This window comes from Saccopteryx leptura, chromosome 1 (assembly GCF_036850995.1).
Source record: "Saccopteryx leptura isolate mSacLep1 chromosome 1, mSacLep1_pri_phased_curated, whole genome shotgun sequence".
Lineage (NCBI taxonomy): Eukaryota > Metazoa > Chordata > Mammalia > Chiroptera > Emballonuridae > Saccopteryx > Saccopteryx leptura.
In genome coordinates, this window is record NC_089503.1 from 240,034,200 (window position 1) to 240,061,534 (window position 27,335).

Consider the following 27,335-nt stretch of genomic DNA (forward strand, 5'->3'; position numbering starts at 1 on the left):
ACAGGTAAGAGAATCAAGGGACTGCATCTTGAGGAACAATTCTTATCTTCTCATGGAAAGCAGTGCCATACAGGAGAAGGAGCACAAAATTTAAAGCCAGAAAATCAAGATCTACACCTTTGCTTTTGCCACTGAACTGGCTCTGGGATCCTGAGCAAGTCATTTCATGTCTATGAACGGTATGGTTTCCTCCTCTGAAAACAAAGGTGCTAATTTTCTAGCGTTGAGGAGAATAAAACAACATGTGAAAGCATCTTGCAGCTGCAAAACATAATATAGATGTCGGACATTACTAATACAGAAGGCAAAAATAATGACAAAACAGTTTATAAAGTTGTCCACCCCCCCCCCACCCAAATGGTGTCCCCATCAACCCCTATAGAGGATTCAACATCAAGTTTCTTCTTAAACAAGAATATGACATGCGTGCCAAGGATTAGATGGCAGGACTCTGAGTGTTCAGTTATAAACTCATGGTTCAGTAGCCATGTGGAAGAAGGAGTGAGTGGCTGTTCCCTATTTATCTGCTGTGAGTTTTTAAGGATGATTTTAAACCTGAAAAACTGGTGAATAATTCCCATGAATGTATTTTTCTTCCTATGATTATTTTTTAGATGTCTTTATGATTAATTGGCCTTAATTAAGTTGAATAAATTATTAAACTATCAATAACACTCAACTAGGATGACTATTGATGACCATTACCTAGCACATATTAATAATTACTTTAACCTATATCCCATTTTAACAATAGATTTATTCTAAAAATCAAATGTTGATATATTTTAAATTCTGTAAAAGAATTCTGTGATTCTTTGACATTTCAGATGAACAATTTTTTTAAAAAAAGCTTTTTTAAAAGTTTTATTTTACTTTCTTTTTAAAGTTACAAAGTTTCTGATGGATTTTTTTAAACATAAACACTCCAAGTCAAAGACAAGCAAAGGTCAAAATATGACCCCTACTTACTTGCTACTGACAGTAATTTACACACTGTATGTAATAACATTGGGTTGCTGTAATTATATTTAGTTTTGAAATTTTAGTGTCGGCTTCTTTCTTTACGTACTTGGTCTGCAATTAAGGCACTCTACCATTAGGTGGCAGTAGTGTCCCACATGCCGTATTCAAATAAGATTATGTCTATTTACAATAGACTATTTTTTAGCTAGGAAAAGAGAATTTACTTGTTGTCTTTATTTTTTTTAAAAAACAATAAGGAGGAAGAGAGCCACATTTCAACAGCATTTTAAAAAATGACTTAGTTTTTAATGCTTGATATAAAGTAACATTAAACATCAAACTTATAAACTTCAACTATTTATTCTCAATTTCTTGGTCACTACTTAATATAGTTGGTTTTTTATTTCCCCAGAACGGAATGCAGAGTTAATTTCATACTCACTAAGAACCCTGAGCTTGAATTCTGACACTCTTTTAGCTTTTGAACTTTAAGTCCATTGTTTCAACAGCCCAGTGGGATGCATTCCCTTGTTGGCACAGCCTCAAGAACTCTCTTTTCTTACTAAGCTCTCAGGGACAACTAGAGGGAAAACCTGGCTTGCTTTTCTGACTATTAGGTCAGCGAGGAGGCCCTTCAGAATTGACTGTCCCACCTTCCAGGCAGAAGGGGAAAACAGTGACGGACGGCTATAAGCATCAGTGGGCAGCACTACCGCGAATCCATTTACTGTACGGAAGAAAGCGATGTCCCACACTTTCTTAGGGGAGAAACATCCCTGCTGCCCAAGGGAATCTTGAGATGTCAGCTCATTTAAATATAATCTCTCTCTCTTCCGTTCCCTTAGTAACGATGCTAACTTAGGGTCAGATTCAAACTGTCTCACACTGCTTTTTATAAAGGAGCTTTTATCTTTTATCACAGAACAGTGCATCTTGCAAATAGCATCTGTGCAGATAGCTATGCAGAATTTTAACCTCAAATCTAGAGGGTAACATCACTAGAGAGAGTCCTGGTGGCTTGGCCCTGAGCAGTACGCTCTTCGGCCCCTCCGCCCAGCAGGGCCCGCAGCGTCCCAGCCAGGCTGCTGCAGATAAGCTTCTACAGCCCCTGGAAAGGATCGGGAGTTCATCTTCCACTTTTGCAAAGGAAAATACCTTTTTGGAAATCAAGTGATACTGCTGCATTTATTTAATCTTGCTTTACATTTTCAGTTTTTTTTTTGTTGTTTTTTTTTAATTGAGATTCTTCTGGTGAGATTTTCAAAGCAAGAGGAAGAAGGAGGCCTTAAAAAGACTCATTCTGTAAAAACGCAATAAGACTATTTTAAGCTTTAAAAATGTTTCCTCACAGTCGCCATTGTTTTATGTACTGAACTAAAAATACAGATTATGGGATGCTGGAGTCAGCACGACGTTCTAAGGCACACGTGTACCAAGCTCCATGCCAGCGAGGCGCCCGTCCTACAGCTTTGTGGGCGCACGATCTCTCTGCTGCTGCCTGCTCCCACCGCGCAGGGATTCACTCCTTTGCAGAGCAGGGACTTCTACTGATGAGCAGCTCCATTCACTGGGAAACCCTTTCTGATGGGCTGACACCTGCCTCGCTGCCCCTTTCTCGCCAAGTCTTCTCCTGTCCTCTGGAGGACGGGAGCACACCTTTTCTCGTCTCCGAGGACAGCCCAGCAGAGTCCTGACGGCAGCCTCCACACCTCACTGCTGCTAAAGAAAACCTCCTTCCTCGTCCGCTCTCAGGAAGCCCCTCTCACCTCAGTCACCCTCTTCTGGTTGCACTGTGGGTGTCAGGGCACTTCAGGCCGTCCCAGCACTGGCCACGGTGCTCCAGGGTGCAGGAGCATGGTGCGGTCTGACCAGTGCCAGGGACAGAGCAACGGGGTTCGCCTCAAAGGACCTCTGTTAGGCTTCCGGGTTTCATTCGGCCTTGGATGCTCGCTTCAGGGGTCCCTGGGGGAGTAGCAACAGGTCTGTCCCTCGGTTGACTCACCTCTATAGCAACGGTTACTTCCCAGGACTATTATCAGGAAACCAAGTTATATCACATTAAATAAGAACATATACTGTATAAGCTAATAACAATAACTGGAACACAACAAAATCAGAAGAGTTCAGGTAAATCAAAAGCAGCTTGCACAGGTGAAATACTGCAAAACCGGGTCTTTATTGATGAACATGACCAATTAAGCTCTGTATACCTCACTGGTCCACTCACTAAGTGAGCATGAGCTGAGTACATATGAACGGTGCTCAGGACCCGAACAACGAGTGGGAAGGCCTTGACCATGGGAGTCTAACGGGAAGGACAGATGGTTCTATGATGGAGACCGGCCAGTGGGGCAGGTATATGTGAGCTGCACACAGGCAGGCACTGTGGGAGCCCAGAAAATGGGCCTCTGGGTCTAGCTGGGGCTTCCAGAAGGAGACACCACCATCTGGCCCACAGCGAAGCTTAACCACCACTGCAAGCACAGCTCCCATCACTGACACTCACGTTAAACCCAGCTGAGCAGGCAGTCCACCTGGACCCCAGAATGGATGAGTCCATATGCGGGTGACACCCACCACGGTCCCCACTATCAGTTCAAGGAGAACTCAAAGAGGCTGCATGAGGCTGCTCAGGGGTCCCCCAGAGCCCTACCTGGCCCCGCACAGGTAGAAGTTCTCCTGTGCTTTCTCAGCTCGTGCCCATGGCGCAGGGTGCCAAGCTGTAGGCAGGTGGCTGCGGGATAAATTTAGAGCCCTTTGCTTCCTCTGCCCACTCATAGCTTCACACTTTTTCCCAAGCTGCGTTCTCCTAGAACAGCTTCCCTAAAGAAAACATAAAACCTCTCCTCTTTTTCTCTTAAAAAGAAAAATCTCCTTCGAGCCCATCTGCTCTGGAAAGCCATCCAGATTCAATGGTTGAAGGCCAACATCACCAGTCCCCAGGTGTTCCCAAACCCTGCAGAAATCCCGTCTCTCCGGTCTGCCCTGAAGCGCCAGGTCACACGGCATGGCACAGCACAGAAGGTTTCTACAGTTAGAGAATAAGAACTAAACTAGCCCCCCATAATGATGAGTCGTGACAGGGAGGGAGGAGGCGACAGGAGGACACGCCTGGGAGCCAGCAGTTCTGAGCTCACAGCTTCATTCTTCCGTGAACTAGCATGTGACCTTGGACCAGCCGTTCCACCTTCACAGGTCTTAGCTTTCCCATCTGAGCAACCAGGGAGCCTGATGAGAAGAGGTTAAGACAGGTCTTTCTCCCCTGCAGCCAGGGGTGACGCAGACATCCGCTGTCCCTGAGACCAGGACCACAGCCCCAGCACCGCGGTCCGACCTGCTTCTTTCTATCTACAGCCAGGCACGTAAAAAGTTAATGTTCTCAGTCTATAAGTAGTTCCTGCTGTGGCAGATAAAATTAAATGGCATGGCTATTTTGGTGGAAAAAACAGGTAAAAATACTGAAAAACAAACCCTCTGTCAAATGCCATCCCCCTCCCCATATTCTTTTTTTATGCCCATTTGGTATTTGTTTTTAATTCTGGCTGATTGTCAAGTTTAAAACCTGATGCATAGAGTGGCTTGCTATTCCGGAGGCGTTATTTTAAGATGAAACAATGTAAATTCTGACTTTGGATGGCAGATGGCTGGCAGTTCGCTGTTTGGCAAACCAACTGGTATGGTATGTTGGAAATTCGGAGCAGCAGGTATGCAGTTCAATTTGAAACCACCACAGATGCTCGGAGGGAGAGGGGGAGGGGCGCAAGCTGGTCAGGAAATTAAGAACAGTACTCTGAGCTCAGAGGGGAAAAAAAGATGATAATTAGCTGAAAGTTTGCTTCTTCTAGTCTCTACTTTTTATTTTTTCTTTCTTTTTTCTCCCTTTCTTTCTTTTTTCCTTAAAAAAATGTTTATTTTTGGTTGCTTCTTAGAAAACCAGGAAGGCCCTCAGAAGTCAGCCCAGCGAAAAGCTTCTGATTTTGTTTCGGAGCTGGCTGTTTGGCAAAGCTGGGCCTCGGCGAGGGAGTCAGAGGTGTGGAAAAGCAGAGAGAGAGGCTCAAACACTTTCTTCAACAGAGGCACCGAGAGCAACGTCACGTGAGGAGCCTACCTCTGAGCTGATTTTTTAATCTTCTTTTATTTATTCTTTTTTTTTTTTTAGAGAGAGGAGAGGGAGAGACAGAGAGAGAGAGAGAGAGAGAGAGAGAGAGGAGAGATAGAGAGAGAGAAGGGGGGAGGAGCTGGAAGCATCAACTCCCATATGTGCCTTGACCAAGCAAGCCCAGGGTTTCGAACCGGCGACCTCAGCATTTCCAGGTCGACGCTTTATCCACTGCGCCACCACAGGTCAGGCCCGAGCTGATTTTTAAGACAAGATCAATTAATGATATTTCAGGAAGGAAGGATTCATGGTTTTGGAAAGACTTATGCACATGAACTCAACACCCCCCAGTGCTTCTATATCCAGGGAATTTCCCAAATCAGAGTTGGAAGGAGGTCATGCCTACGATGCACTTCGATTAGATTCTAGGCAGTAGAGGGTGGCAGAGGGACAGAACTCTGCCCTGATGCACCCATCAGTGAAGGTCTAGTCAAAGTGAGTGAAGACACCGTACACTTGTAAAGAGGGCCACCCAGGCTGCAAACCTCAAGTTGTCAGCCTCCTGTCAAAGTGGAATGTCAAAACAAGTCATTAAAACGAGAACTCTTGATTTGTGTATGTATGTGTGTAAGAATTGACCTCCACATTTCTCATTGCCTCCAAGTTCGTGTGATGGCTGCAAGGCAAGCAGGGAAGGATTCTGTCAAGTGCCCCCTGTTTTCTGCATAGGGGGCCGAAAGTGAGCAGGCCCAGCCAGGGGACTGGAACAGAGACGACCCAGTACGATTCTGAGCCTTCACAGTCTCTCACACTACCCTTGCATTAAAAGTCCTCTGGTCCACTCAGGGCTTGAGGGGCTTGCTTAGATGATTCGGAAAAGCAGTAACAACCACACTTTGGATGTTCACGGACAGCAAGCAAAGTAAATCCAGAGTGCCACGTTCCTACAGACTTTAAAAAACTCACATGGGCAGGGATTATCCCAGTCAGGGTTTTGGCCAGAACAACAAACTAATTAAAATTCCATTTCATAACTTAATTGCTCATCTGGACCTGCTGTAATAAGTAAGGGGTCTCTGGGTTTTAAAATAATGGCCCAGCCTGTGCATACCATTTCTTCAACAGAGCGTTGCCAGGAAGAAGTCTGAGGGAGGTGAGTACTTCTCTTTGCTCTTCCACTCATTTCAGTGAATGAGTATGTGTTCTTCCATTCTGCAAATATGTAGCATCAAATGTGTAGATATGAGGTACCGTTCTAGTTCCAGAGGACTCGAAGGTGAATCAGACATGGATCCTGCCCTAAAAAACTTTCCAGTCTAATAATGTGTGAATATATATATAATCACAGATGGAACAGGCAAGGGCCTGGAGGAAAGTGACAGATACAGGCCAAAAGGGACCCCGAGTTCCTAGTTTCTGGAGGAGACCCACTATTCCTATCTGGAAGGGAGGTCCTGTGGCATGCCATCTGCCAGACTCCCGTCACGCTCCCATGCCCTGTGGGTCAAGGGGGAAGGGGCAAAGTGTCTCAAACCTTTCTTTCCATCCTATGGTCCAGAGGAATAAGCTGGACTTGGCCATGTTCCCTCACAGTTCTCCTGATAACCTGGTTCAAAACCCCAGGAAGCGGCTAGGTCAAGATGGATCCCCAGCTCAAAAATAAACCGGGAACTGCAGTGATTCAAATACAGACAAAGGCATGGGGGGGGGGGGAGAATGCAGATGATGGGAGAATGGACCTTTCTGGGGGGAGATGTTGTGCCTACTCCATCGCCAACCACCAAATGTGAACCACACCAGTAAAAGAGGCTGGCGAGCGTCCCTGAATACATTTCTTGTGAGTGCTCTTAACACCAAATGGATCAAAAAAAATTTTTTTCCCCGAGATGCCACAGAAACAACATGTCCTTCTGTTGTTTCAAAACTGACATTTAAGCAGCAATGAAGCTGAGTGTATTTGGGGGGAGGGAGGCAGTGGCAGGGGCAGAACAAAAGAGTTGGGGGCCAGGTGGCGTGGGCTGTGTCAGGGACAACATAGCTTGGTGGAGGGAACTGTGTTTAAGCACTGACAAGGAGGAACAAGTTTGGGGCGGGAGGCCAAGGGAGAAGTCAGGACCAAAATGTATGAGCTTCATTTTCCAGTCCCACAGGCAACATTTTGCAAAAGGTCTCCCACCTGAGACGCCCTCCTCTTGGGAGACGGTGGGGGAGGAGGGAGAGGGGCTTCTCTTTGGATTCTAAGTTCTAAGGGGTGGGCTTGGCTAGGAGACATGCCCATGTGCCTGTCACATATAAGAAGAGAAAACCGTTGAGGAATGGAAAACTCAGAACAGGGAGTGGAGCCAAGAAATGTCACAGTGTTCCCTATCCATCGCACCGCCCACGCTGTTGAAGGTTCACCGCCACCTTTCTGGCTTGGGTCTCTGTGCTTCTGGTATCACTGTGAATGGGTATTTCTGATCTGTGTTAGTGGCTGTAAATAAATCTGTATGGAGAAACATATTCTTAAGAGTACAGGAGGAGAGGAATGAAGTTCCCGCCTCGCTTTGGGGCAGGGGGAAGGAGAACAAATATCACAAAGTATTTCCCTTTGGCAAGAGGTCACATTCTCATTGGCAGGAGGGCTCCCACTTGAGGGCAGTCATTTGGGGAACCATGCATTGTTCCAGGCACCAAGTGTTTTACATACATCATTCCAGCAGCAACAAAGTCATGCACAGATGTTCTCACCCCTCTTACAGGTAAGACAGCTAAGGCTCAGAGAGGTTCGCTAGCTTGCTGAGTTCTCACGGACAGGAAGCCTAGGCTTTCCCTCCCCGTTCAAGATTTTTCCTCTGTTCCCTCACAAACAAGGGATTCGAACAGGGTGAAACAGTGACAACAGTGACGAGGGAATGAGAACCACGTGTCTCACATGAAGGAGCCTATTTCCCTCCCCAGGAAAGGAAGGGGAAGACAGGAGAAGAAAAGAAAAATAAGAGAACCCCTCCCCCCACAGATGTGCCTTGAAGGATGACAGTGTGATGTTGAAAAATTCACATTTTAAGACAGATAAATTAGGAAGACATTACAAAAGTTGTATTTACTTTACAGTGATTTTTTTGGTTTGAGACAGAGAGAGAGAGTCAGAGATAGGGATAGACAGGGATGGAGAGAGATGAGAAGCATCAATCATCAGTTTTTCATTGCAACACCTTAGTTGTTCATTGATTGCTTTCTCATATGTGCCTTGACCGTGGGCCCTTCAGCAGACCGAGTGACCCCTTGCTCGAGCCAGCGACCTTGGGTCCAAGCTGTGAGCTTTGCTCAAACCAGATGAGCCCTCACTCAAGCTGGCGACCTCGGGGTCTCGAACCTGGGTCCTCTGCATCCCAGTCCAACGCTCTATCCACTGCGCCACCGCCTGGTCAGGCTAACGGTGATTTTTTAAAGAGTTACTTCAAGTTGATGGCTTCCCAAGTGTATTTAAGCTAAGAGCCAGGTAACTTTGGAGGAAGACAGGTGGATCTCTGACAAGAAGGAACAGAACCTGAGTCCTCAGATGTTTTCAGTGTGTCTCCCCACAGAAGTTTTTTTTTTTCCTTTTTAAAAAAATTTGCATACAGAGTTTCCAGTCTCCAGAAATCTTAATATAATACAAGAGTAGTTTAGATAAACCCCCAAACCCAGGACATAAGGGCTTCTATTAATGGGAGACCCATGGGGAAGTTGCCTGTTTCACAGATGTACCCACAGCCACAACCACCAAACTGGAGTTACGGCCTAAAAAACTTGAAAGAAAAGACTGAGAACCACAAGCCCACGTCCAAGTCTCTGAAACAAAAGTTTAATAACTTTAGAAACGGTCCCCTGAGCCTTTTGGCCAAGGCAGAAGCACAGCATTATTAATAAGACTCAGAAGAGTCAAAGCAGACACTGATCTGGGCTTAGACTTCCCCCAACTCGGTGCATTTCAAAAGGCCTGTTATCGCCGAAAAGGTTGCACGAAGTGGCTCCAGTAATTATGTCTCCAAGAAACAATACTCGTCTCCTTATTAAATGTTTCAGTGGGTGGCCCTGCTGAAGGCAGCAGGAATTTAACCCCAGTGCCATTGAACCTGAGAGGACAAAGAAAGAGGCCACCAAGGAGTTTTCCAACTCTATTAGCCAGGGTGAGGCCGTTTATTGGGTTGAAAACAGCTTTAATTAGGGACCAAAGCAAAGAAGCAGATAAGTTATTGCTACATTAAGTGCTTTAATAGACAAAGGCACTGGGAGTCACAGCTCCAACTACTTCCCATCCTGGGCTTGGTTCATAGTGGTAGGCTGTGGACTCGAAAAGCCTTCGCAACATTTGTGACATCTCCAAACAACAGGCAGAGCAGAGAGACACTCTCTTCCCACTAGAGGGTGAACTCCTCCCACACCAGGACTCCTGTGTCCCTGGCATCCGGATGAACAGAAGTCTCTTTGGAAATAGGATTAGGTAGCAGAAGCACTCTTTGTGGGCGGGAGTTCTACTCCAAGGAGAGACGTTTCATTTCATTCCCCAAACGTGCACTGAACCCATGTTACAGGACAGTGTATGAAGTGCTGCTGGAGAGTCAGCAATGAGCCCTGCCTTCCGCCCACTTACAGTCCTGCTGGGAGAGTCTAGGGAAGAGGGCAACTGCGGTGACCTATTCCCAATGCCTCACAGAAGAAAAATAGATAACAGAGAAACTCAATCCAAAATCAAAAACACACAGACAATGCTTGCGATGAAACTAGGCGGCAAAATACCCCCATGAGCCCCCAGCATACAAGCCAATAGACGAAACCCCTGGTAGCCACAAGATGGGCATGTCCTTGGGCATCTGTGCTACAGAAAGCCGAGGGAGGCCTGCGGGCATCTGATGGACCTGCTACCCAACAGGTATCTACTGGAAAGTACAGACAGCCGAACTGAGAACAATGGCTAGAACTGGGAGCAGTTTTGCTCACTCTGACAGCAGGAACAGGGAAGGACTTTGTTAGAAGGTCTGAAGGGAAGAGGCTGGAGCTGCTTGGTCCCGGTCAGCTCTCAATGAATTCTTCCAGGCAGCCACTGCAGGGAGTAGGATCAAAATTGAGCAGCTAGAAATCGCAGAGATAAAGAAACAATGTGGTCCAGATAAAAGCGGAGGAGGGGAACAGAAACAGGAAATAGCAGAAAGCAAGCTGCCATAATTTTTTAACACTATGTGAAACAACACAGGAGGAGGCACCATTAAGTCAGAAAAGCTAAATAAATCAACACTCCTGCGAAAATTTTTAAGAAGTAAATTCACATAAAACTTCACATTTTGCACAAGGACCTCCCCCATCCCAATCTGAGACCTCTTGGGGAGGTTTGGTAGGGTAATTGGGAGAAGAGGCCTCTCTGTGACAGTGTGCATGTAGGTATAACCTCAGACTAAGCTACGTAAATAAAAAAAAAAAGGATTAAAGCAGAATAGCTTTGATACAGATCATGAAGGCATGCTAGGAAAATAGCTCAGAAAACTATCATACTTGAAGCATATTATTTCAAATCAGCTAAAGGCCTTAAAAATGATCCAAAATTTGAAATACCATTTTTTTTAGAAATAAAATCTAAACTAGAAGAAACATAAACGCTAATACATAAAACGAATGATACTTTAAAGGAAATGGAAGGTAAAAAGGCTAAACGTTAAAATTTTTAAAAATCAAAAAGAAATGAGAAAAAGATTTAAGAAGTTCTCAAGAAAGGGACAAATACTGAAGACAGGAAAAGAAAATCCAATCCGTGGAGAATAGGAGTCAGTCTCTGAGGGAGACAACCAAGTCAGGAGACAGAAAAACATTAAAATGTATGACTCAAGACAAATTTCCAGAAATGTTTTTTTAAAAGAGACTTGAAACCACACATTGAAAGAGAATACCACATACTTGGAACTACTGACCCAGAACAACCAACATCAAGACATAATCTAGTAAAATTTCTGGACTTTAAAGATAAATAAAAATTTCTTTATAGCATATGACTTACAAAGGGAGAGAAAATTAGATTATCACATGCTTTTTGATAGCAATATTTTATGCTAAAAGGAATCAGACCATTTTCTTATATTTTTGATGCTTATATTTACAATATTAAAAAAGTATATATTTAGTATTTTATATCCAGTAAAATGACATCATGGATAAAAAGCACAAACTATTCCAAAGAGCAAGAATTCAGAGAATATTGTTTTCATGAGATGAACCCCCTTACTAAGGAATCTAGAATCAGCTTCAGACAACCAAAATGTTGAAATTGGCATCAGCAAAAAGATAATTGGGGGAAGGAAGAGAAGATAAAGATAAAAAATTTAAACTGTTTAGTAATCATAATTGATGGTGGCAGTGTTGTTATTACTGTTATTCTGAGATTTTTGGAATAATTATGAGATATTCTCATTCTAATTTGGTGTTCTTAAGAACCAGGTGTCTTGATTTGGAATAAAGGAGACACAAAGGCAGTATAAAAGTAGTTAAGTAAAAACTATAGTTTTTAATCTGAGTCTGCAATTGTTGGAACTCACAATTTATTGGATTACACACACCTTCCTTTCCACCCACACATATTATATATGTGGATGCTTAGTCTGCTGAAAAGCTAGAAACAATGACCGACCCAATAAGAAAAAGCATCCATAGTATCCCAGGCAAGGCCAACAGTATTTGCCCCAGGCCAGATTAGAAAGAAAACTTTTTTCACGGGCCGGACAAAATATTAAAATTAAAAAATGTTAAATACAAAAAAGATTTGTTTAAGTAAACAAAATTTTATTATCTAATTTGTTTATGAATAAATGTGAGTAAAAAATTTTTAATATACGATATTATTTTAATAAAAAATATTTTAATAAAAATATAATTACATACTGTATAAATATCCAAACTGTATCGCAATCAATTGAAACAATATTTAATTAATAGAATGAGCTTGAAGGGGTTATATCACAAATAAAACAATTATTTTGTTTTACAAACAGCCTGGACACGTTTTCAGTTATCAACTGCAGCTATTGTCTAGGCTGCAATGCCACTTGATTCAGCACACTTGACCACAAAAATAACTAATTGTTTGACCTTGGGTGCGCACTGGCAAACTCCGCCTAAAAGAATGTGGGTTTCATATCCCCACTAAACATCAAACAGTTCATATCGAGTACAGACGAGTACAAAAGTTGTAAATCTTTATAATGGAATTTTTTTTAAAAAATAAAAAAGTATCGCGAATCCATTCTACCAATTATTGGAAGTTAACCAGATTAGTCACACGCGGAATTCTTTTCCACGTATCACTATCATCTTAAATATCTCAATTTCCAATAATCAAAGACACTTCCGCTTCTGAGTAGCTGAGATTTTAAAGTAGCGGAGAATATTAAAAATTGAATCGCAGGCCGCATAAACTCATTACATGGGCCGCATCCGGCCCGCAGGCTGTATGTTGGCCAGGCCTGATCTAGACTGCGGTCTTGAAATACATTTTCCCATTAACATTTCTCATAATGGTTGATTCCAGGTCTGGGACAGGAAATAACAACATGAGCCTGAAGTGTCTTCATACACTGACAGTAAGGTAGATCAGAAACTTACTTAAATCGTATCAACAGAACCCAGGAGCCAATTGAAGAACCTCCAAAAGGCAATGGGTTGAAATCCATCAGATATGTGTAAATCGATGAGTCCATAATCCTATTTAAAAGAACTAATTGATTGCATGTTAAGAATGACAGGAAGCCTATTTATTATCTTGCAAACTGGGAATATGAATACACTGAATAAATATTCTGTCTACTGTAAGAACTGTACTACCGGGTAACCAAACAATAGATGGAGAAAAACCTCCCTTAAAAAAAAAATATCCCAGCTAATGAATGAAAATAAAATTATAGAGTTAGAATCACACATTTTGCAGCCCCCAGTGAAATGGCAGATCTAGACATTGAGCATCATTGAGTGTTAACAAGAAAACGTAAAAATCACACATGATGTGACTGCTGATGAAAAACACTATTACCTTGCCCAAGAGACCGGGCCCTGAGTCTGGTCAAGCCTCTGGATGCAGGTGCCAAAGTGCAGAAAACACAAAAGACAGAGGAATGTGTTAAACCCACCACAGGTATACAAGCTGGTGTGACTCTATGGATGATAAATGCCTGAGTCTTTCCACAGAGAAAGTATTAAGGCAAAGAAAGGGATGGAGGGGGTGCCGACAGATTTCAAAGAGACTTCAGAGACGTACATCTATAGGGATGGGCAAGAGCGGGTTTCCTGGGCCATGGTGACATTATTTTGAGTTAATAAAGCCACTGCAGTAATCCTAACCTGCATGTCTTTTGCCATCCGAACAAGTAACTGTAAATCCACTTTCTCCCACCCCTGTATATATTTTTTAAATGGGAAAGACCAAAAAAAAGCAGTGAGGTATGTACACTTAGGTGACCACAAATCTACAAAGAATGCAAGAGAGTGACCACTATAAAGTTCGGGAAGGGTGGGGGCTGTGATTCAATGGGCAGATGAGGGGCTTTTAGGTTGGCTGGCAAAATTCCAAGGAGACAAGAGTTTGCCTTATAAAAATTCACTAAGCTATACATTTCCTTAGTATTGCTTTCTGTGTCTTTTACAATAAAACAAAATTTTAAAAAATACAAAAGAGATTAGTTTGTATTTTTTTTCCTTTTACATCAAAAATTACGTTTTTTTGTCATGGCCAAGTAGCTCGGTTGGCTAGAGCATCAACCCAATATGCCAGGGTTGCGGGTTTGATCCCCCATCAGGGAACATACAAGAATCAACCAATGAATTCATGGATAAGTGGAAAACAGATTGAGGTTTCTTTTTTTCTCTCTTTCTCCCTCTGTTGCTCTCTAAAATCAATCAATCAATCAAAAATTTTAAAGAATTACATTTCTGTTATTTCACACAGGAAATGGACTTAAAAGAAACAAATGGAATTTCTATGCTGCTTTTGTACTTGAGTTAAGGGGGATTACTTTTTAAGGATGTTCAGAGTGCTCTAGGCTCTAACTAGATAAAAACTAAGAGATAAGCCTGCCAACTAAGGAGTTAAGAGCAGTGAATGCCCAGACTTCTTGATTCTAACCACTCCCCAAGTAAATTACGGAGCTTCAGGTCCACAGCTCGGCAGGATTGCCGGCCCCATCCTGACCACTGGGAACAGGCTTTTTCTCCAAATCCCAGTTCTAGCATGGGATACCAGTTTTCTTGCTGCTGAGAATTCAAACTCTGTTCCTATGGAAAAAGGTTAGGCCCTGTCATCTCCAAATCTCTAAGAAATTGGGTATCCACTGTGAATCCTACTCCCATGACTGTTGGGTCTCCCGGATGTGGGCCATCTGCCTGGCTAGACCCCTGACCGTTACCTGCTTCTGGAACCCCCTGCCCAGGATGGCCATCAGTCATCTGCCTTCTGAAAGCACGTACCAGGAGTCTGAAGCTGGTTGCCAGCCAGTCAGGACTCATAGATGCTCCCTGTTTCCAAGAGCCACCCTGTCGGCCTGACCTTCCAGAGTCACTGTCCTGCTGCAGCCCAGGTTTTGCTGTCGTTTATGTTCTGAAGGAATTTGTCCACTGGGTAAACTTCTCCAACTACACTGCAGATTCTTTCTCTTCAGTACAGCACACCACCCAAGCCAGCTTTTCCCATCCCTTATGCGTGAGTCACAGTAAAAGACTCATACATTTGCAGATCTGGAAATGCCCACCGTCATCTTTTTTAATTAGCTCATTTGCTTTGGCTCGGAAATTGAGCATCAAAGAAGTGATGGTGGGTTTGAAAAGATCCTACATCTATCAGTGATAAACCTTGTACCAGGCCCCAGGAGTCTCTGACAATGACTCCCTCTTGCCTCTGCATCCATGCTTGGCCATTGTCTCTTTTCAAATATGCGTTAATTATTGGCACTTCCATGCAGGTTGCCATTAGCTGTGTGCCAGGAACCATGTTTGGTAGGGAGAGGCGGTGCGGGAGGGGGCTGGATGGGCATTTCGGTGCTGTGGGTTGATGAACAAGGTCCACATAGTCCTGCCCTAACACAAATGAAGGTATGGGGAGGACCCTACATGAAAGGTTACCGTAGAGCATGCTAAATGCTGACATAGATTTTCTTATTGACCAAACTCTACTCAGACTCTTTTCTAAGAGGGCCTGACTTTTAGGCTTTAATGTTTGTTTCTGCAAGAATCCTGCTGAGTCCATTTAGCCAGATTCCCCACACCTCACATCAGGATGTGATCACTTTGATATCTGTTCAGTTTCCTCATCCCCTCCCTCCACCCTGGTGATGTGTGATCACTCTGTCTTGTCTTCAGCAAAGACCCTGTCTGGTTGGTTTGGCCAGAGCCCCTTACCCCTAATGTATCCTCTTAGTAACTTTTCACTCACTGACCCCCACCAGGCTCCTTGACTATAACTTCCTACTTGCCCTTGCTGTATTTGGGGCTGAGTCCAATCTCTCTCCCCCACTATAAGACCTCACTGCAGTGGTCCCTACACCTATCACCATGGCCTCCTTAAATAAAGTCTGCCTTGCCATCTTCAACAAGTGTTGTGAACACTCTTTTCTGTAACAACGCCATAGTCCAAAAAGGACATGATGCTACTGCCACATGTGTCGGAGCTATAAATGTCTGCATGCCCGGTGTGCAGCCATTCCCCTTCTGAGAGCTTATTCTGGGGAAATAACCCGGGGGGGCGGGAAAAGACTTTGCCACCAGGAGGCTTATCACAGTGGTGTTTGTGATCATGAGTTGTTGGAAACAACCCAAATGTTAAACAATAGAGGACTGGTTAAATAAATTATGGTATACCCATTCAGTGGGCATTAAGTATTGAAAAAAATAACATTGCAGTGTGAAAAGATATTCATGAACTATTGATCAGTGAAAACATGTTATTACAAAACAGAATGTACACTAAGATTATATTGTTTAAGGCAGGGGTCTCAAACTCAACTCAGCATGTGGGCCGCAGAGCAAGATCATAGCCATTCGGCGGGCCGCACAAGGTCTACAAAAGGCAACTGTTACGCAACACTTTTCTCACTGCAGTTGAAAACAAAAAAAAATCAGTACAACAAGCACAATCGTACATGCAGTTTACTCAGTGTCACAAAACGACCAGAAACTGTAGTTCGCATCACAACTGCTGTTAACTAAGCTAATATCTAGCTAGGATGCTAGAGAAATGAAAAATACAAGTAGGCCCCTAGGCTTACTTAATTTTATCCAAAATATTTTGAACTTCCTGGATTAGTCTGTGGGCCGCGAGTTTGAGACCCCTGGTTTAAGGTATTTATTCCCACAGAGAATGGAGAGAAGTACCGGTATATACTATACCAAAATGTTTAAAAATATGATTATTAAAGGTAATTTTTATTCTCTTTCTTTTGCTCATATATGTTTTCCACAATAAACATACATTTGTTGTATAATAAGAATTAAAACAACATTCTCTTTCTCCAAAAAACTCCTTAAAAATGTATCTGATTCTCTCACTTGCTACAGTTGGATCTTGCAAAGAATGTGGATTCCAACAACTTAGAAACAAAGTCCAAAGCAAATGCATTATTAACCAGACCTTCAGTGAGCTAGCTTCCTTGCATATTAAAAGATGAGGTTTCCTAAGTACAAGAAAATCTTTATTCGAGGCTTAAAAAAAGCGCAATAAATTTAAACTCCAGTGCTAATCAAAGATATACAAAACAAAGTATTGTTTTAGATATATTGCATCAGCAAACATTAACAACGATGATAGTCAGGACTGGTAAGATTGTAAAAAGACACATTGCAATGAAATGCACTGAATAACTCGTTATTTATTTATTTATTTATTTATTTATTTATTTATTAGAGAGAGAGAGAGAAAGAGACAGAAAGAGAGATAGATAGGGACAGACAGAGAGAAAGGGAGAGAGATGAGAAGCATCAATTCTTCATAGCGGCACCTTAGTTGTTCATTGATTGCTTTTTCATATGTGCCTTGACCGGGGGGCTCCAGCCAAGCCAGTGACCCCTTGCTCAAGTCAGCAACCTTGGGCGCAAGCCAGTGAGTGACCTTGGGCTTCAAGCCAGCAATCTTTGGGCTCAAGCCGGTGACCATGGAGTCATGTCTATGATCCCACACTCAAGCCAGCGACCCCGCGCTCAAGTTGAAGACCTCGAGGTTTTGAACCTGGGTCCTCTGCATCCCAGGCCAGTGCTAGTCAGGCAATAACTCATACTTTTAAAAGTTTATCCATTGAAAAAAGAAAAAGAATCACTTTACCCTTCTTTCAAGCACTTGAGCCACGGGTCCCCAAACTTTTTACACAGGGGGCCAATTCAGTGTCCCTCAGACCGTTGGAGGGCGCCACATACAGTGCTCCTCTCACTGACCACCAATGAAAGAGGAGCCCCTTCTGGAAGTGCGGCGGGGGGCCGGATAAATGGCCTCAGGGGGCTGCATGCAGCCCGCGGGCCGTAGTTTGGGGACGCCTGATTCTTGAGCAAATGTTCTTGCACATCAGCCATCCTGCTTTCTGTCGACAGTCAAGTTGTTTACACCCCTCTTTAAAGTCCTTTGCCTCACCTTGTTTCTTCATCATTTTTGAAATATAAAGTTTCCCAAGACAGGTTACACAGGACATGGGGAAAGAGCTGTTTATTTCTGTTGATTATTGTTCTGTGTGGACTTCAAAAGAATTTTCCAAATAGAACTCTGTCATCTGCTTGGCATCTTGGACCTTAGAAGGGTGGGCACTGAGCAGGTGCAGAGACAGAGAGGGACATTCACGGGTCACATCTTCCTTGATGGACAGCCTGCTTTGTTCACCTTCTTCAGTTAAACATGTATGGGCGCCTTAAAGAGAACTGCATAGCCAGAAAGACGGTCCTTAGGAAAGCAGTCCAGAACAGAGGCTACCCAGAAAATGGCATCTAATAACAGAAAAGTCAGCCACACTGCTCTGCAGTGGGCACCGATTGCTAGTTCTAAATACACTGGCCCCAGTTTCAAACACAGGAATCACAGACTCTGAGTTGGGAAGATGCATCAAGAAGGCCCACGGTCCCTTCCAGGTTCTTCTGTGCTGGCCATTGAGGGGTCTGGTGGCCAGGAGAACAAAATCTGCATAGCGACTTATCTTTTCTTTATAGTGTGGTGAGCATACCTCCACGAGAAGGCTAGCCACCGCTGAGTGGCTTTTTATTAGCCAGGCTGCAGGGAGCACTCACTCTCTCCTCCAGAAATGGGCCGTCTGCAAAGGGCAGCACTGATCATGTCCTGCAGCGCGCCTGCTCCCTGAGGCATTGCTTGGCTTTCTCTCACAGCGAGAATGTGTGTGCAAGCACACGCAGGTGGGTCCTCTGGCCTCTAGTTACAGCAGAGCGCGGGGAAAGGGACGCTAATGTTCTCATTCTCCTCCCCCCACCCGAACAGAGATGGTGACGGAGAAAACGACTTCATCTGCAGAAGCACACCCCAAAGACAGCTCAGATGGGCAATGAGGAGAATGCAATGTGGCTCGCCAGCTGAGCGGCGCGGAATGCTCTGATCTACTGCAAGGCGGAACTGATTTTTAAAAATAAAAGAAAGATAGTCAGGGCCCCTTTCTCCCCCTGGTTGTTGTTGACTCTCCAAAACACTGGGTCTGGCACGGGTTCTGATCCCTGGAGTTTGATGCACGTTTGATTCACAGACTGCTGCGTGTCTACACCAGATGGCCTCGAGTTAATGAACACAAACTCATCACTTTTGCTCACCAGGGAAATGTGCAGCTCAATCTGATTTGTACTCTACAACTAAAAATATTTGAGTATTTTTAGGGAGCATTTTACTGAGACAAAATGGCACTTCAGGAATGCATTAAAAGAACAGAGACTAACCAGCAAATTACAACTGCAATCTCCTACAGGTCGATAAATCAGCCCCTGGGTCATTCTGCGACTGAAATTAAAGTAATCCACTCTGACTGTACAGGAATGATGGCCCCATTCTGCCCTCCACCTCTTTCTTCCTCTCCAGCCCCTCTGCCTTGCCCCAAGCTGAACTTGTAGTCCCAAAGCACACACAGAACTCGTTCCAAACACTAGATTTTCTCGTGCATGTAACTAGCAAAACTATTTTTCATGGGGTATGCACACAAACGTGCAGAGTAATACATATTCTTTTTTTTTTTAATTAAGTGAGAGACGGGGAGGCAGAGACAGACTCCCTCATGCACCCCAACCAGGCTCCACCCGGCAAGCCCCCTACTGGGAGATGCTCTGCCCATCTGGGGCTGCTCCTCCATTGCTTGGCAACTAGGCTATTTTAGCACATGAGGCGAGGTCATGGAGCCATCCTCAGTGTCTGGGGGCCAACTTGCTCGAACCATTCGAGCCATGGCTGCAGGAGGGAAAGAGAAAGAAGTGGGGGGTGGGGAAGCATATGGTCACTTCTGTGTACCCTGAGCCCTGACTGGGAATCGAACCTGGGACTTCCACATGCCAGGTTGATGCTCTACCACTGAGCAAACCAGCCAAGGCTATACATATTCTTTTAATGTGTTCTTATCTATATGTTCTTATGTATAACAATCATTTTAGGATTCAAATAATATTCAGTTAACTCCATCTTGTCTAACTGAGATAGAACTTTGTTCAGCTGAGTACCTTCTCGTCATCAGTACCAGCAAATGAAAGGGTTGACTCAATGATGAATTAAGAAACAGGTAGCTGTTTCCTATAGCTCACTTTTCCCCTTTTCTCTAAACTCCCACATTTCCTGCTGTTTCACTAAATCTTAGCAATTCAGCTCATGAACATTAAAGCCACAGCTTCCCAAGTCAGCTCCGTTCTCATCTCTCTTCCCACAAAGCAAACAACCACACAGTCTTGTTCTTGCCTCATGAACTATGACTGCGGGAGAGCCAGGGTCCAGACATAGTTCCTTATAACCCTGTAACCTGGGTCTCATCTGGGAGCTTGTTAGAAATGCTGAATCTCAGGCCTTACCCCAATCCTACTGAATCCAAATCTGCACTGAACAAGATCCCCAGAGAACTCAGAGGTCGATGGAAGCTTGAGAAGCACTGCCTTCTAGTTACCTAATCATGTGTAACATTTGAGTCCAGATCACGAGTGTTCTTACAGATTGTACTGTCTTAAGAGAGAAGTAATTTAATCATCTAGAACTCTGCCCTGTGAAGATATTCCACAAGCTGCAGAAAAGAGGAAGTAGTTTAATCATCTAGAACTCTGTCCTGTAAAGATATTTTACAAATTGCAGGCTTTAACAGAAACCTTTGACTTTTTCGTAGTGAACATCTTTACAAATAGATGTCACCCTGCTGTTTAGAAGGGAAAAGAATCGTTGTTCATTACAAAATGTTCTTTGTACAGATTAGCACAAGGGAGGCAGAGTATGCTGTTTTGCACCTGAATGGCAGAACTTGGAAATAGGGAGTCACTGCTAAGAGACAAGCTTCCAGCGAAGCAGCTCCAGTTGTCTTTGGCAAGATGTCTTCTGAGGCAGCTTAAACGAGGTTCTCTTTCCAGCCAGTTGTGGAGCAGCTGCATAGAATTAACAGGAAATAAGAGTTTTGGGTCTTAAAAAAACATACTCTTTGTCACCTTACGGGGAGCCGAAGGCAAGAGGGGACAGTGAGACCCCTGGCTGCCTGGGATGACCCTACCTAACCCTTATCTGCCAGCCAGACGGCAGCAAAAGGCGGAGCATGTCTGAAATGATCCCTGGAACCAGAAGAGATCCAGAGAGAGCATACGTGAAGGGGAAGTTTATTGCTGTGGATGTGGAGGCAGAGGCCCTGTGGGTGCTGCATCGGGGGTGAGTCGCAGGGGGTTGGCCTTGGTGCTGTGGGGCACAGGAGGCCGTGGCCATGGAAACAGGCCATTCTGCCGGGCCAGAGGCATAGGGTGGGCCAGCTACAGGCACACTCAGCCGGAGACCAGCAAATCTGACCCCACAAATTTGAGGACCACTGTCTGGTGGCTGCTGGTAAGTGAGTTCTAATTTGGTGAAACAACTGTGGTGGTCCTGGATTAGTTTAACTCGAATTCTCCACAGGATATCAGAGCAGAAAGGACATTCTATCAGCTTCTCATCCAGCATTTTCAAATTCAAATGCCTCAGAAGCCAGGAGGGACAGTAAATGAGGTGAGGGAGAGGGTCTGGAACTGCACTGCCCAGGATTGTCACCACTGGCCACAGGTGGCACCCTCAGTACTCAGTACGGGGCTCCTTCAAATTGAGATGTGCTCTAAGGGTAAAACACAACGTTTTTCAAAGACACAGAAGGAGAAAAGATGTAAAATAGCTCATTAATGTTCTATATTAATTATATGTTGGAAAGAAAGACTTTGGCTGATGTGGTGTTGTGGCATTGTGCACCTGAAGCCTCTGTGATTTTCTTGACCAGTGTCACCCCAACAAATTCAATTTACAAAAATATTAAGAAAGGAAATATTTTGGATATATTGGGTATTGGGTTAAATAAATTGTTAGAACTAATTTCAGCCATTTCTTTTTCATGTTTTTAGTGTGGATGCTAGGAAGTTCTAAATTACATAACTGACTCAGCTTTGTGATTTGCCTTCTGTTTCCATGGGAAGGATGATGACTACACCCAACTGCACAGTAGATGCCTTCTTCAAAGGCCTTAAAATTCAAGCTTAAAAAAAAGGAAGAACACTATAGATCAAATTCCACTCACAAGTCACTGGTTTATGACTTATGATTTTTTAAAAAGGGGTGGAAGGACCCCAATTACACAACTAGTTGACGTAAAGTCTGAAATGAAAACCTAGATCTCTCTGGACTCTCAACAGTCCAACAATTTTTTCTATAGAGATTTGCTTGACAATGTCAAAAACTAAATTGGCAACTCAAAGGGAGCCTGTGACCCTCATGTAGTTCTTTTACTTGTATGGATTTGTAAAACAAGAAGTCCTATGGTCTGAATATTTGTGCCCCCCCAAATTCATATGTTGGAAACCTACCCCCCAAGGTGATGGTATTTGGAGGTAGGTACTTTGGGAGGTGGTTAGGTCATGAGGGTGGGGTCCTCATGAATGGGAGTAGTTCCCTTATAAAGGGGACTGACAGAGTTCCCTTGCCCGTCTGCCATGTGAGACACAATGAGAAGTCTGCCACCTAGAAGAGGGCCATCACCTGACCATGTTGGCGCCATGACCTCCAGAACTGTGAGAAATAGAGTTCTGTTGTTTATAAGCCATCCAGTCTGTGGTGTTTTATTCACGTTGCACGAACAGACTAAGACAAAGGGTTTTAGTTACATGAGCAGGCCACTTGGTCCCCTTGGGCTCTAACAAGCTAGCATGCATGGGTCTCACATAGGGAACTCAGGAGTGAACCAGTCACAGGCATTAGGGGCGGAGAGGCTGGAGGGCCAAAGGAGCAGCAATGGGGACACAGCAGTTCTCCACCAACTAACTTGAGTACCAATCTTGTATTAGTCCATTCTCACTAAATCAAAGTTAAAAAATTATTTTGAATAAGTGTCAGGTCCTGTGCGGGACACAGCGTGGAGGGAGTGTACAACAAAGGCAAGGCCTCCTTATCTTTGAGGAGATAGAGCAATGATTTTTCAACCTTTTTCATCTCACTGCACACATAACCTGATTACTAAAATTCTGCAGCACACCAAAATATGTATTTTCTTGCTGATCTGACAAAAAATGTATAATAATTTTGATTCATTCACACCAAACAACTATTGTTGTGTTAGCTGTTGTCATTTTTTCATTTGATGGTCTAAGGCAGTGGTAGTCAACCTGGTTCCTTCCGCCCACTAGTGGGCGTTCCAGCTTTCATGGTGGGTGGTAGCGGAGCAACCAAAGTATAAATAAAAAGATAGATTTAACTATAGTAAGTTGTTTTATAAAGACTTATTCTGCAAAACAGCAAAAATCCGACATAAAGTACTTCGTAAGTAATTATTATTATATGCTTTAACTTGCTGTAACTCTGCTTTATAAATTTTATAAAGTAAAGTTACTTCCCTACTTTATAAATCACCATTACTGTGGAACCAGTGGGTGGTTAGAAAATTTTACTACTAACAGAGATACAAAAGTGGGCAGTAACCCAGCTTAGTGTATCCCAAGGTTCTTTTTACCAAACCACAGTTGCAGAGCTCCAAGGAAAAGCAACCTGGTCTGGTCTCTCCAGGCAGAGGAGAACAGAAGCTCCATCTCCACACATGCTGCAGATGGCTTTTCCAGTCTACCTGAATCATTACCAGCTAGAAGCAGCGGTCATTGGGACTTGGACATGAGCTGCAAAGTATAGAATTGTGACAACAATTCCAGTGCCATGCGGACTTTTCCTGGATGTAGACTTTTCCTGGACTCCTGCTCCCTGTGACAGCTCCTAACAGACTGAGCTGGGGTTGGCTTACATTTTCAGATTTGGCATGGTGTTGGGGCCAATTTGGACTTGGTGAACATGTTAAGGATACTACTTTTTTATGGATTCTTGCTGTATTGGCCAAGAGTTTGCTTAAAGGCTTTAATCACTGTAAAAAAAAAAAAAAAAAAGAAGGCTGGATAAAGAAGATGTGGCACATATACACCATGCTATACTATTCAGCCATAAGAAATGATGACATCGGACCACTTACAACAAAATGGTGGGATCTTGATAACATTATACAAAGTGAAATAAGTAAATCAGAAAAAAACAAGAACTGCAGGATTCCATACATTGGTGGGACATAAAAACGAGACTAAGAGACATGGACAAGAGTGTGGTGGTTGGGGGGGACGGGAAGGAGGGAGGGGGAGGGGCACAAAGAAAACTAGATAGAAGGTGACAGAGGACAATCTGACTTTGGGTGATGGGTATGCAACAGAACTGAATGACAAGATAACCTGGACATGTTTTCTTTGAATATATGTACCCTGATTTATTGATGTCACCCCATTAAAATTAATAAAAATTTATTTATTTTAAAAAAAAGTGGGCAGTAGGTATAAAAAGGTTGACTACCCCTGGTCTAAGGGAAAAGAGATCAGTGACCCCAACTAAATAGTCAGATAGTGCACATTTTAAAATTCTTGCAGCACTCCGGTTGAGAATCGCTAAGTTAGAGGAAGAAAAAGTGTTCAAGGTACATTACTGAGGTGGTCAGGGTAGCAAACAGGCAGGATGCGTGTGGTTGCAGAGGAGAGAGCAGTGCCAAAGGGAGTGAAGGGTGGTGTCATTAAAGACTTGGGGTTTTAGCTTACATCCTGAAGAATGAAATAAAGTGGAGGATGGGTAAAGATATTCTAAGTGGATGGAATAGTATGAATATAGTGGGGCAGAGACACGTTTCATTGGATCAGAAGCACATCCTGTGCATGTATTAAAACCATTTGAGTCTATTTAGGTTTTCCACTTCCCGACTCAGTCTAGGAAGGCTGCATAGTTCTAGGTACTTACTTTCATCTAGATTGTTGAATTTGGTTGCCTATAATCTTTCATGGTATTCTAGGATGACCCTTTGTATATCTATGATATCTGTGGTGATTTCTCCTCTTTCATTTCGGATTTTGTTTATATGAATCATTTTCTCTTTTTTCCTTAGTGAGTCTAGCCAGAGGTTTGTCAATTTTATTGATCTTTTCCAAGAACCAGCTCTTTGTTGTATTACTTTTTTCTGTAGTTTTTTTGTTCTCAGTTTCATTTAGTTCTGCTCTAATTTTTACTATTTCCTTTCTTCTGCTGACTTTGGGTTGCCAGAAAATGATTTGACTTTGGGTGACGGGCACATAACACAATCAACAGTTCAAATGCTTTAGAAATGTTTATCTATGTACTCTTATTGATCAATGTCAACCCATTAAATTTAATTTCTAAATTAAACAAAACAAAACAAAAGAGCCTTCCAGCTCTGATAAAAAACAACAAAATATTTGAAATTTCTGCCTTGAGAGTTGTGACAGCAAAGGTAAAATCTGCCGGTAGTGTAAATGTTGATGTTACCAAATGCGACTTCTAAATATAAACCTCAGCAATTTAAACAACACATGTATTCTGTTTTATTTGTAATTGTTTTAATTTATGATTATCACATATAATTTTCATTCTGTAATCATGTTTTAAAACTAATAGATGCATTGCATACAATTATTCAGATCTTGTAGGTATCCTTTTTATTCCATTTTCTAAGGCTGGTATTCTACATGGTGCTGGCATTTTCTTCATCAGATTAAAAAACTCCAGGAACCGAAATACCAAGCTGGCAAGCTTTTCAGGCTGGGCAAGCCCAGGAGGAGCGCTGTGGTCTTTTCCAGCATGCTGGTCTCCCAGAAGCACTATGGATTCCTCTTCTTCAGTAAGCTTTCTCCGCCCACCCTCCCCATACCTCTCAGGTCCTGGCTACCTATTGGGCCCAATTTCTGCCAGCCTCTGACTCTTTCCAGTATGACATATGACTGCAAAGTGTTAATGAGTATGGAAATCAATATTTTAGATGCCTCAGTAGTATGAACTGAACTTCTACTAGAGAGAAGCCAATTATCTCTGGATGTAGGAAACAGCCATTTAGCCATCATGCTGGTATAGACCTCAGAAAAAAGAAATCTCCTGGGGAGAGGGCCCTAACATTTACTCAAGTACAAAGCAGTTTATTAGTCTTTTACAAAAAAGACTAGGCAAATGCTGATAGTTTATACACGTAATTATTCTGATACTCTTGTCTATGTGGTCCCATGATTTTTAAGCAAATTTTTAAGTACACGATTGAATTAATCATCCCAAAGTCAATCTAAATAGGAACATATTTTATGTGAGGATTATTCTAGATGCACAGACCAGCTTCATCATTCATTCATTCAACATATATTTATTTTGTGCTTCTATATGTAAGAGTGGGTATTTCAATGAGCTTAGTCCAGTAAGAGAGAAAAAATATTTGCTTTGTTTTGATAACCATAATATAGGATATATATATATATATATATATATATATATATATATATATATATATATAATTTATTACTTAATCAGAAAAGCAGGTATGTGGCAAGGAGTAGTGTGCACCACGGTGGACCTAGTCATTTAAGATCATATTGTACAGAATGGCTATGAAATCTTGAGTCCACAGAAGGGTTTCCCCACAGAGGGAAGCATAACCAAAGTGAAACTTTGGCACAACAAGGAAGATGAATTAGAGAGGGTGAGACTAGAGCTCAGTGACCAGGCAGGAGGCTGTAGGAACAGTCCGAGCCAGAGCAAGGGTTGAGATGGGAATGAGAAGGAGCCGACAGAAGTGGAAGAATAAGGATAAAGGTGACTTAGCTGGAGGGGACAAGGGAGAGTGTTTGGGTGAATGGTGAATGGTGGGACTTCAAAAATGGGGGCATCCCAGGGAGGAATTGGTTTGGACAGGTAATTTTGAGATTCAAGTGTGTTAGCCAATTGAAAAAATTCATAAAGCAGTGGGGAAGGGGGACCAGAAAGTGAAAGGTGCGCGATCATTGGGCTGTAATGGATATTCATCAATCATTTGTTTAACTAATATTTATAGTTACCATGAGCTGACTAGGTACCAGACACTGAGCTAGGGACTGAAGATACAATGATGAACAAAACCTAATCTCTGCCCTAGAGAAGTTTTGGGACCAAAGGAGGAAACAAACCTGTAATAATTGTAATAAAAAAAGGATCAGTGCTGTGATAAGAATGCAGGTGCTACAAAAACATGCCGAAGGGGACTTAAGCCAGAATAATGGAGCCAGGAAAGGGGATGTGTGAGGAAGGAGAATGAGGAGCCACAGACGGGTGCCTTCAGTGGGGGAATGGTGAAAGACTAAAAGGTGGGCAATGGCCAGACTCTCTGACAGCAGAGCGCTCTGATCCACAACCTGCAGCAATCAGCTCAGGAAGCCAAACAACCCCGCAGCAAGCGGCTCCAGATAGCCAGGACTTGGTTAATCACTGACAGCTTCCCTGATGTTTGCTTCCAACTTTAAGACAGAGTCAAATATGTACTCCTCACCAATCCTAGACTATCCCATGTCTAGCACACCTGCAACTTCCTTGCCCACAGCCTCCAATCAGAGCACGCCTAAAGCCTTCCATCTTTTTCTTTGACCATAAATCTTTCCCACTCCTGCCCACCTCTGGGTCTCTGCCAAACACAAGTGATGGTGGCTAATTCCCTTGTTCTAGTAAGTTTCAAACGAACAGCCACTGCTTGTTCACTTTGGGAGGGGGGGACTCTATGTCACAGTATTTGGGGTGGAGGGT

The 27,335-nt window shown here is 43.2% G+C and overlaps 1 protein-coding gene and 1 long non-coding RNA gene across 5 annotated transcripts in view; one reads left to right on the plus strand and one right to left on the minus strand.

The window, feature by feature from the left end:
- Positions 1–27,335, minus strand: part of MSRA (methionine sulfoxide reductase A) — a 417,427-nt gene that overhangs the window by 48,334 nt on the left and 341,758 nt on the right. The gene's annotated exons all lie outside the window — the stretch shown is intronic.
- Positions 20,304–23,449, plus strand: LOC136389175 (uncharacterized). Its single transcript, XR_010748281.1, has 3 exons — positions 20,304–20,906; positions 21,147–21,236; positions 23,271–23,449. It is a non-coding gene; the product is annotated as an uncharacterized lncRNA (long non-coding RNA).